Source organism: Lepidothrix coronata, unplaced genomic scaffold (genome assembly GCF_001604755.1).
Source record: "Lepidothrix coronata isolate B3197 unplaced genomic scaffold, Lepidothrix_coronata-1.0 Scaffold21, whole genome shotgun sequence".
Taxonomy (NCBI): domain Eukaryota; kingdom Metazoa; phylum Chordata; class Aves; order Passeriformes; family Pipridae; genus Lepidothrix; species Lepidothrix coronata.
In genome coordinates, this window is record NW_016690201.1 from 3,037,652 (window position 1) to 3,050,058 (window position 12,407).

The 12,407-nt window shown below is 37.9% G+C and overlaps 1 long non-coding RNA gene across 1 annotated transcript; it reads right to left on the minus strand.

Annotated features, from left to right (window-relative positions):
* Positions 1 to 1,035: 1,035 nt before the first annotated feature.
* On the minus strand, positions 1,036 to 8,973 carry LOC108493930. Its single transcript, XR_001873657.1, has 3 exons — positions 8,797 to 8,973; positions 5,700 to 5,743; positions 1,036 to 1,215 (listed from the first exon to the last, which is right to left on the minus strand). It is a non-coding gene; the product is annotated as an uncharacterized LOC108493930 (long non-coding RNA).
* Between the last annotated feature and the right edge of the window lie 3,434 nt (positions 8,974 to 12,407).

Below are 12,407 nucleotides of genomic sequence, written 5' to 3' on the forward strand. Positions count from 1 at the left end.
TGATTTTTGTTTAAGTTCAATCTCTTTTTATACCTTTTTCTTTAGGCAGTTTGAATGGTTATAGTAAATAAACTAATTTTGAGGTGATAGACTGATGAAATAGGCCCAAGTGTCCACTTCATGAGTTCCCGGTGGCCAGGATGTTCCCCAAAAAAGGCCATGTTGTCTCCCTATCACTTCTTTTTTCATTTTAATCCTTTTATCAGTTTCTGGGAATGTCTTCTGAGGTGCAGGGTTTTTCCGGGAAACTACGAGGAGCCTTTTTTCTTCTTTTATGTGGTTTTATCTATCACCTTACACTTGGTTTTGGCCAGGACAGGGTTAATTTTTGTAGTAGCCAGGAGGGGGCATGGCTTGAACCCAGAGGTTATTCTATACCACCTTACATGATTGCCAGGGGTGGGTGGAAGGGAGTCTCTTCTGGGGTTGGCATAGTGTAACAGAGGGAGCTGTGAGGTATCCTCTGTTGTCAGGGAGTTTCAGTGTGAATCGTTTACCTCTTTCTTGTACCTTCTTTCATTAGTATTGTTGCCCTTACTGTTTGTTTTCTTATCTCATTGCTGTTTCCAGTAAACTGCTCATATCTAAACCAGGATCTTTACCTTTCTCATCTCCCATTTTTGTCTCCATCCCACCTCATGAGGAGGGGGAGGGAGGAGCCAGCAAGGGACAGTGTGGTCTGGAGACTCTTAGTGGGAGCACTAAACTGGGGGGTACCATTCCTAAACCATGACACACCACTGCCTAATAAAGTACCTGGGAACGCTGGAGGGCAAAAAAGGGAGGTGAATGAATTTACTGCTATCTAAAGCCTGTATAGTCACTGAACAGGCACTGTGTAACAGACTGTCCTTTCCTGGACTGTAAGACTTTGAGGTCAGAAGGTTGAAAAGCATTCCAGGAACAGTCTGTTGTGAAAGCTGTCATTTTGTGTTTTCCTAACTGGAATCGAGGAGCCTCAATTGTCTTTCCTATTTCATTTATTTATTTGCATATATCAGCAGTATCACAAAACTGTTCTTCTTTCATCTCTGTAATAGCAGGCCTCAATAGTTTGCTTGACCTCTAATGAAAGTTTGTGGGAGGGAAAGATGCCAAAGCTTCTGCCCCACTCTTCATAGCTGCAGCTTTGTCTCATCTTGTGGCTCTGAAGACTGCTCAGCTTTCCTCAGAGAATCAGAAGTGAGGCCCCACAGGGGCATTGCTATCTCTGGGCTAATGAAGGAATGAAAAAGGGAAAAAATTATCGTAATGATGATTCTTCAGCTTCTCAGTTACCAGCATAATCTGCCTGGATTGGGAAAACATTTCCTGAACTTTTAACTGAAAAGCAATCTGTCCTCTGTTTGTCTGTCTTTCTCTGATTTTTCTTCCTCTCTAAGTCATGGAAAATAGAAGTTCAAATAGCCTAGTACAAGATGTGCTATACTAATAAATGATCTGTTTTTCTGTCATAGGTGGTATTCAACATTAAAAGATTCAAAGATAAATTGCCAATGCCATCCAAGCAGAAAACTATGTTGCTTTGACTGAAGGGCAAACCTATATAGCTATTACCCTGAAGTGTTTTAGAACACCAGAAAGTAAGTTTTAATGTGGCTACCATTGCCAGCTATCTGTGGGTCAGCTTTGCCTACCCATGCAAAGGCTGAACAGTGAATCCAGCTCTCAGGTAATTTGAATAACAATACCAGGTGTGATTAACCTTTCACTCTCTATTCATAGACTTCTGTTTGGATTTTTGCATTTATAGGTCCACACACTTTATTTCAAGTTCTAATTAATAATTCCTATCTTCCTTTTAGTCTTGGAGGAATTCCCACTGCTCTCTGCTGTGTTCTTTCACATACTGGTGCTGATCCAGAGGAATAAAGCATTCAGCAGCAACTAGAATCCCACACATTTGGCTTTTTCCTTATATGTGTGCAGTTGTTTTCCTTTGCCTCATATGTACAGTTTTGGTACTCTGGCAGCTTAGCAAACCAGAAAACCCTCTTCTATTCTTTCATCTGGTTTCATGTCTGCTTTCTCCCTTAGTGTGTGCAGGATGCCTTTGTTCTAGAAACAGCAGTGTTCCTTCTCTGCTGGTGCGTGCACCACTTCAAAGTAATGATGGTATTATCAGCCTACAAAGTGACACTTTCCTGACCACTGCTTATTAGTCAGATAATGCTAACAGCTTTTGGAGTCTCTAACGCCTACTTAACATTGAATTCTTATTCCATGCTGTTTCTTATTCCATGTGATTAATGTTGAAGGAGTCATGGGCTCTCTGTTTCTGAAAAGCAGTTTACAAAAGATGGGACACAGGAAAACCTGCTGATTATTAATGGCAAATTTGGGTTCAACGTGTAGGGGAAAAAATAATATAACCCACGCCAGTATACTTAACATAAGGCAAAGCTAATTCCCTCAGAAGAGCTATTAGGATACCTCCCCATACAGGCTTATTCGCCAGCCACTTGCTTGTGTGACCTAATACTACATGCTGAAAATGAGGGGCCAAAACGTGACCATACTTTCTAAACAAACACTCTGGTCACCCCCGTGTCTAACTGGAGCACACCTGTTAGCAAGATAAGCCAGTAGCTGATTCCAAATTTTTCACCTTTGGGTCCATGTGAGGGGATTTGATTCACATAATGTAAACAAGACTACTATTTAGATTAACACTCTCTTCAGAATAGGTAAGGTTGGAAAGATCTTGAGTAACCTAATGCAAATGTTCTGTTCCTATGGTCCCAATTTCCTTTCAAAGGTCTGTGGGACTATGTCAAAGAGAACTTCCAGAAGTAGGCCTAAATTCACTAGAGACATCATCTCCTGAGTCACTATTAAATTAAGCTTTGTACAGCAGCTTTCAGAATTACTTAGTATGTCTTCTTTGATGACAAAATGTCCTGTGATCCAGAAATTTGTGTTTTTTGACAAAAACTGGTCAAGTTTCAGTAACCTTTTATTGTCTTGTGTGAATACAAAGAACTCTGCGTGAGATAAATTTGGCCTAATAAGGCCATAAAACCCCCACAATATTTGTGCATAAAAAATATTTATACATTTCTTAAGTGTTTTGCCAAAAAACCCCACAGCAAGGACAGACAGACTAGAGCAATAAGCAGGAAATGTATCATTAAAGTTATGGAAGAGGCTGCTCTCACTGCCCATGTCAGGGGCAGAGAGATGTGTTATGGACTAAACTGAGGAGCAGTCACAGTTCCCACTGAATAAGAACAACCAAGTCTGTTTATGGGAGTTGCTGTTGGTCAGTGTGTGTGCATTTTGAATAAACTCTGGATTTATGGGGAAATCATTAAAAAAGTAAGGTTTGTACATTCTGAGAAAAGAAACTGTTTGTCCCTTCCTTGTCTTAACAGTGCCCAGCGTTCCTTCCCTGTGTACATACCCTTTGTTCTTACACTGACATGACCATGGAAAAAGAAAGCAACTAGTGGCAGCAAAAAGGTAGAATAGCCTTTACAGGAGAATGGAGGGAAGAGCTAGCAGAGACAGCACCAGGGTGTGCCTGTTGATGTCTATAGATCTGCCTGTCTCCAAATGATAAGCTTAATTAACAATTGCTTGCTCTGCATGATTGTCAGAGATTCTTCTTGTGAAAAATAGCCAGCAAGAAGTTGGCTTCTTGCTACAAATAAAGAGATATCGAATTTCTGCCCTTTCATAAAGTTGCAAATGCTTTAGGACAGTGATGTAGTGTTGGTTGGCTGTGTGGAGAATGTAATCCCACCTGTACGGCTGTGAACCCACACACTAAATAGGTGAAGATTCAGTTGCATGGATCCATCTTAGTGTTAGAAAATTGGTGCTAAATTGGGGCTAGGTAGGGAAACTGATGATTTAGTGCAACTGCAACTCCTGGACTTGGGAGCTGCTGAGGCATCTCTGGCCTGCAAGAATGCTATTACCCGGGTGCAGTATTCCCCTCTCCCACAAGGTGTAGCCAGTCTTTCCCCCCTGATGTGGGTCTCTCTATCTCATGGTTTTGCTAGTCCAGCAAGTGTCCCAGGGCTCCAAGAGCGATTCTGTCAAGAGAATATTTACCATGTGAAATAAGTGCTTGGCCAATGCTCTCAGGTACATGGTGTGATTCCTGGCACTGTCCTGCACAAGGCCAGTAGTTTGATTCGATGATCCTTGTGGGTCCCTTCCAACTCAGGACAGTCTATGATTCTATGAAATTATCCTCATCCGTTCTTTAGCTTACTCCCTCTTCTTTCCTCTGCAGTCCCCTGGAAGAAGGACCTTGCTCTTAAGGGCAAATCCAAGTGCTTTGTGGTTGTCACCATCTTTTCTTTCCATGTAGGCCCTGGCATAAAGGGAGCCTGGCCCTGCCACAACACAGCACCAAAACCACCAGCCAACAGTAGGCAGCAAAAACAATTACACCCTCAACCCTTCACCTCCAAGCTGCTGCCCTCTGGGGTATTTTCCATATTGCAGGTACTTCTTCCACTTAAAGAAACTGAAAAAATGGCTAGGTGGTACATTTCCTGCATGGATAATCTCAATGATTAGGACTTCTAATCACCTACCTGATTCCCCACTGGAAACAGAAGAACAATTTAATAACTGCAAAAGGTAGCGGTTAATTTCTCTGTACCAGATCATATGGCACAGCAAAAAAAGTCTTTTAGTCTCTAACCATGAGGTGATCTGTACTGGTAAACTGCAATACTTTATACTAAGGCTTTTTGGTATTAAGATATCATCATCATGTATGGCAGGAATCCAACTTCTGAGGCTTACCAATAGAATCATGAAAGGGTAAAACCAAAATTTGCAGGATTCATTCTCAGCTCTATTGCTTTTCTAAAGAAGGTCCTCTAATGGATCAATGATACTTGCTTTTCAGCTTATATATTACAGCAATATTAGGTTAAATTTTTCATAAAGGATTGTATTAGCAAACCATTTTTTTTTGTACATAGCTATATTTAACAGAGGTTTTGTTTTATTACATGTAAATTTTTTTTTGTCTCATGCTTTAGGGGTAAACTCAAGTATTTGAGTATTAGTTAGCATTAGGCACAAAAACCTGATCAAGAATAAGCACAAGTTTCTTTGCAGAGAAACAGATTTGGTTTGGGGCTAGCTTTTTTAGGAAAAAATATGGGCTAAATCCTTTAGTCTTTAGTCCTGCAGGTGTTTTTACACAAATGTGATTGTTTGCGGGGAAAAGATTTGTTAGGCCTAAAAGCCATAAAAGCATTTACTTCAGTAACTCTATAAACAACTCCCAAGGAGAAATTAAAAATCATCTATAAAATTATGACAAATAAAGATCAAGAGCTAAATAAACAACATGTTGGGTGACATCACTCAGATTAATGATTGGTAATAAAAGGAAAAAAAAAAGAAGTTTACAACTTCTAAATTTTTTACATAGTTTTTCTTTTACGCATTCTAAGTAGAGGCAGATTCACTGGTTTAACATCTGCTAGTGACATTGTGTTTAAATTAATACTGTCTATGTAATTTAGAGCAAAATGGCTGTTCTGTCGAATTTATCTTGAGATAACATCAAATCCAAATGGTCTCTGGTGGAAATCTCAATAAATATTCTGTGTTTTCTTTCTTTCAGCACATCAGTTATAGCTATGTGTTCCTGATTTGCAGGCAAATGTTATTACATGTTGGATTAGTGGGCTTGGACCGTCTGTTTACTTCCCTCAAATACTTACCATCATCTATTTTTTATAGTAGTCTGCAGTCTGTGCAGTGTGATCTGTGAAAAACAGAGGACATCTTCACTATTATTGCATTAAGTTTCTGGTTTAGTATCTAATTTTATTGCTGAAAATATGTTCCAGGCTAATTCTAATGTAAATGTTTTTCATTTCTGTGAAGTAAAAAATGAAGGTAGATTATTTTTCCTTGCTAAGAATATTCATTGCCCTTTTCAATTTCTGTTTTAGGATCACAGTGTATTCATGACATTATTTTAAAAAAGTAGGAAATCAAACCTTGTGTAAAGATACTGATTCTGATCTGGATGTTTAACTTCTGTGAACTCTAGCATGGGTTTCTGCTGCCTATCCAAAAATGTTTCTAGCTAAACTAAAAGCCAACCTCAAAAACAGTGCTTTGAGCAATACACTACTTCCACATTTCTAGGGAAAAGTGGATAAGAACTTCTGGAAAAGTTACTGTTTCTTATAGCAAAAAAAAAAAAAAAAGAGTCAATCCACAATATTGCATCCTATTTTATCATGTAGCATTTTATGCTCTGGGACCATATCCCTAACAATTGCAAGACTATAGAGAGTTATGGCAGCTGAGGTTTTGGCAGTATTTTCCAATTATACACCACATTACAAGTGACATGTTATTTCAGTGCTAAAGTTTTATCTTTAAAGCAGATGGAATATTCTTCCCGACGTAGAAATAAACAAAACCCATGAAATACTTGCCACCAATCACTGTAAATAGTTACCTCAGGTTTATTTTCTTCCCAAGGGTGTTGTTTGCTAGAAGATACGACACTTTATGTGTACTAGAACAGACAGTGTGTCGCCGTTGTACTGAGTACGTGATTAATAAAGAGGGCTATTTTTAACGGCAAAACAATGTGCTATATTTAGAAGTAAGCAGCAAAGGTATACAGATTTAAACATACTAAAATGCTGTAGATGATCTTGAAGAACACAAAACCTAAATTTTTTTGCTTTGAGCATAGCTATTCTGGTAAATTAGGTTAATGGGAAAGACACTGAAAAACAATCCCGCTTGTTTCTTATGTTACTAGCTAATTATAAACTTTAATGGATGAACATAAGAGAAACTTGAATAAGATTGGTTTAATTAGTTTGAATGTGATTTTTAGTTGTCCTGCTTGATAGTTCCCTAGGACTTAATAATGTTGATTTTGTGGTTTAGATAGTATTTCATAGCTCATTTATGTTGAGATTGGCTTTTTCTACCCCCACAAACTTCTGATCATGATCATATCTTGGCACAATGAAAATGGATGATGCCTTCTTTTGGCATTAACCCTTTTTAATGTGAATAAAAAAATCTGATAAAAAATGGCAGGTAATCAACTGGGTACTAAATCATCCATTGTTTAAACTGTGTCTTGCATGCTTTTAGGTGTTACCTTCATGAGGGATAAAAGCATGCTCCTCTGCTAGAACTCCTGGATGATAACAGCTGCTAGATCAAAGCACAATCATTTTGATGTTGTTTGTTAATATCCAGCCTGAATCTAAGATCCTGCAATGAATACAGCATAGATACAGCCTTTGCAACTGGTGAAGTTTGTCTTCATGGGCTTTGTTGCAAGATGGTAGGCCTGGAGCTCATCAGTGACTCCTAAGCAGCAAAGTCAAACCCTCATCCTACAGACGGTTGAGCATGTGGAAACATGTAATGAGATTCACTGAAATTCAATAGAACTCCTGTGAACATCAGTATAGCAGTGCTCTCTCTGTGTGTTAACTGGCAGTATTCAGGCCTTAATTTGTTTATCTGTACTCTGTGTAGATGGTATTTCATACAAACTTTAATGTTTAATTCGGGCCATTGTAAAGGAGTCATCAAATTGTATGGTAAATGTTTTTTGCAAATGTGCAGTTTCTTGGCAGTGCAGACTTGAAAAATAAAATACAGTGAAGTAGAAACCATATGTATAAATATTGCTCACAGCAAACCCGTGTAAAATCTTTCCTTTGGAATAGCATGATTATAGTCGTAGAAAGGAAGAAAACCAATAATTGGAGCTTCAAGAAAAGAGTGAAAACAGAAGACTTCAAGAATCTGGCTTTATTGTTATTTTTGTTGTTACCGTTGCTGTATTGTAAACTCACAAAAAAGACTGTATAGTGTTGAAATATTGTACCAAAATAAGATGGAAAGTTTGCAAAACGTCACAGAAAGTGAATATGACTTGAAAAGCTTAATAGATTTTTTTTAATGGTAGTGGTATTATTAAGGTTTTTATAGTAATTTTTTAAAATATTTAAATAACTATGAACCACAATGCATTTAGAACTCTAGTGTTTCTTTGAGTCAAATGTAACATTTTGTTCTTGATGGATAACTTATGCTTTTGACTTGATTAGTTAAAGTGAAGCTTAAAGGAATTCTGTAGAGATATAAGTCCTCATTTTCTTTACTGCAATTCTCAGCATTTTTTTGAACAAGGAAAAATGTACCTTTTATTTTAAATTTTAATTAAAAGTTTTGAAGCAAATGATTGAGCATTGTTATGAAAATAGTTTCCTTCTCAGTTTCACATTTTTTCCCATCAAATAAGCTTTCTACAAATATACAGTGCACACCTAAAACTGGTGACAGACAAGAAACATATGAAAAAAGATATTGGTTGTGCAAGTGTCCTTTTAATACCTATATGTATCTGTGGTGGTCCAAAGTTTTAGTCTTACTCTTTTTATGTAGATCATGTTATATAAATAAATCTTTTCATGTTTATAATAATAGAATTTCAAAATGGAATGATATGCAACATTGTTCTTAAAAGTAGTGATGAGTTTAAGACATCTAACTTGCAGAACACCTGCTCTTGCAGAATTGAATCTTTGGTGCACTGATTTTTCTATTACACTAAATGCTGCCTTTTCTGTACTCACTATCGCATTCCAACACCTTTTTCCCTAACCTCACATTCCTGACTGACAATTAGTTGCATACAGTGTCTTTTTTAATATATTGTTTGGCACTCTACACTGTAAAGCAATAACATCCATCTACTAAAAGCACTTTGGAATATTTTTCACTGCCAAGGGCCTTGGTCAGATGTGCACTGAATGATTAACTCACCATGATTAAGACTTCCTCAGGTGAACTTAAAAGTATTAAACCCGATCAGGTAATTTGATTTGAAGTTCCAGGAGAAGGTAGCCACTTAACTTGCCTTTGGACGCGCAAACAGCTGGCCAATTTTCTGGTCCATACAGTTCCTGCCTATGGAGCTGCTCACCTGTCCTCTTGGTGGAGGCTGACATGAGAAGAGGGAAATAAATATTTGACATACAAGGAAGAACCCACCATTTACAGTTAAGATTCTATGATCTGTAATCGTTAACTTTATTTTCTGGTCCGGGTTCTTTCTGGTGCCCGTCACCCAACAGGAACTGTCAGCTGTAAAATAGGACAGACTGTCTAACTCCACCTTGAGTGACCTTGCAGACTACAGTTGAGGGACTGGGGGCCAGGGACCATCTGCTGAAGGCAAGCAGAGTCTGAATGTTACAGAGGGGGAGGCTGTGAGGTTTACACAGAGGGGTTTGATAGCTCTTCCAAGAAAAAAGACACCTCTGAAGTACTGGTAGCAGGGCAAGTTGTTGTGCTCTGAGAGCCTTCACCATGAGTAGTTTATGAGGGACACCAAGAGATGAGAGCTGGACAAGGCACTTGAGGAGGTGTGCAGCAGTTGTGCCACCTAATGCCACTCAGTGACACTGTGTTGAGGCCAGTGAAGTGCACTCCCACCCCACTGCATTAGTCATTGCTGACTGATGATGGGTAGAACACAAAGGCTTAATCTGATTTCTCAAAACCTGAATTTTTAAATGAAGAAAGAAGGACAGTAGTCCAGAAGTGTAGAAAAGTCAATTAAAATTCACAAAACCAAAGAGGATAGTATTTACCTGCTTTAACCTGCTTAACGTCCTGTTGCTATTCATATGAAACCATTTGAAGGAAATTAACTAAATGGTCTTTGTCTTTAGTTCTACGAAACTCTTAACCTTGGACATCACCTAACAATAGGATGCGTAGAGAATGATTATTTCTGGCTTTCAGGTCTCTTCTCCCAGAGGACCTGCTTCTTGGGAAGCAATTTGGACATCAAAAAAAATTCTAATAATGAGAAGTTATTTGGAGAATATCCACTGGCTTGTTTAGCTTTCTTGTTAACAGATCAAAGAAAACTTATTTAATTTTTATATTACATTCATGTATGCATACTTCCTTTCTCAGCAAAAGTGGTAACTTTACCTTGACAGCGTTTTTATTTGTTTTGTTTTATTGTAAAACTATTGTGTTCAAGAGCCTTTTGTTCCAACTGGGCTTTCTAAATGTGCTCTAGTCACACAGTCTATCCTCACATTACCATGAAAATGTTTCTAATCTTGACTTCTAAAGTTGACTTGTGCACCAAATTTGTGTTTTAAATCTCATTGGGTTGAATGGGATTCCTTTCCTAGATTGCACAATTCTTCAGTTATGTTCCGAAGTTCTGTTAAAGTCTTTATAACTGAAGTGATACACAAACTCTCCTTTCGTTTGTGCGGATAATTGATCTTTACAGCACTAAAAGTACAGTATACAATTTAGTATGTGCATTTTCACTTGGCTAATTTAAAGAGCTGGGCACAGTTTGGTTGACCCTTGTTTTAACTGTCTTATGGTCTTATCCCAGGAGAGGTAACAAATTTGAACAAAAAGTTTCCTTTATAATCATGAAAAAAATCCCAGTAGCTCTTCAGAATATTTTCTGAAGATTACAAAATGCTATTTGTGCACGTCTTTTTCACTTCTTTACTTGAAGGCCTTGGCACTTCTCCATGTTCTGCATCACTAATTTATATTTTAATATTTATATTATATTTACATATGCTGTTCTGAATCTGTCACCATTAAAAGCAGTACACCTATGAATAATGAAAACAATGGGTCCCGTTTATTGCTGTACACAGTGTTTTGCAAAGCACAGAGAAATCTCAGGGGTTTTGTGATAAAACCATGAATTAGAACATAGTGTAAATGCAGTAATACAAACTGCAAATCAACATAGCATAATCAGATTATTTGAATATAATACACCATTACTTTTTGATCAATATAAGTATTTGTTGTTTTTAAGAAAATCCTAATGAACTGGGATGTGCTTAAAATGCTGCCAAGATTATATTTCTTGCAGTATTGCTGTCCTTCCTGTGCTAACATGTTAGAAATGAGCAAACACTAGGAAATTATGAAAAACATTATTCTCCTTCGAGGCCAAATCCTTCAGCAGGACTATTCAGCCATGCAGTAAAAACAATTAAATAAAACACACAAAACCACATCCTTCAGGTTATGGATGCTTGCACAAACTGATCTATATCACTGAATGTTTTGAGGTTCACTCGTACCTAAGCAAAAGCCAAAATATTGTGGGCAGGGAATACATTATCAGTTTTTTAAGGGAGAGGTCTGCCACACATCATCATGTGATGTAATGCCTGGTTGTCTCAGTGAATATAAGTAACTTCCACTTCTATTGTGCCATCACGCATAGGATCATGGAATAATTTGGTAGATTCACATTGGTTGTAATAATGCACATTTGACTTTCTTTTTTTTTTAATCTGAAGTAGAAGGATCTGTGCGAGTACCAATGAAACCCTTCTCTTGAATTAGGGAAACAATACTTGCAGTGATTAAAATCTGACAGACCTATAATCTCTCAAGTGTGAAGGATTGGAAAGAGGAAAAGAAGAACAGAGCTCTTTATTCCTCACAAAGATACAGAAGCTCAAGGCAAAGGTACTTTTTCTGAAAGTCATTTATGATTAAGTCAAGAAGTTGTTCTTAACCTGTAGTGTGTGGGGACAGAATGCCAGTTCTGAAAATGGTGCTCCTGGTTGGCAAATTTTGCTAAACTTGTGGATGTATAGGGCATAAGAGGAAAATGCAGTGCAGCAAAGGGCCAAGCACTCAGCTGGTGTTACTGTTAATATAGGCATGTGAATTTTCAGAATCTAGACCGTAGAAGTCTACCAACCCCACGACTTAACCTAACCCTCTCTGAAGTCAGTGGCAGTCTTTCCACAGACTTTAGTAGGTGTTGTGGCAAAGCTCAGTGCTGAGCTTGCAGTGCTTTCTGGAACACTGAAATGTGGAAAAGAGGATAATTTGCTCACTGAATCACCAGTTTTGTTACTAGGAACAGAAGTTCTTAATGGAGGATACAAAAGCCAGGAAAAGTTCAACTTAGCAACAAGATTGCTGTGAAGAATTTAGAAACTCAGTCTAATTTGAACTGAAATTATGATCCTTGTGCTGATACCTTCACTGCTGCCATTGCCTGGGACACCTGTAACTGCTATAAGCTTGAGGGAGATTTTATATGTGCTTAGCACTTCTAAGAACTTGGACCCTGATGCTTACACACATATGATATGTTGAATTAGCAGAGTCACAAATCTGGAAAAAAAAGAAGTGTTGACTCATTTGGTCCTTTTGGATTTTGGTCAGGCTAGAAATATGGAAAGAGTGGCTTTTCCCATAGTATTTCATCATGTCAACTTTTATTCCCATTCAGCAGCAGGGAACTGAACAGCATATGAAAATGAAAAATAGTCTTTTAGAACTTATCCTGTCATTCAGGCCTGGTTCAGATCTATGGTTTTGTGGCTCTAAACCCCCAGGCCTTGCTTCCAGGA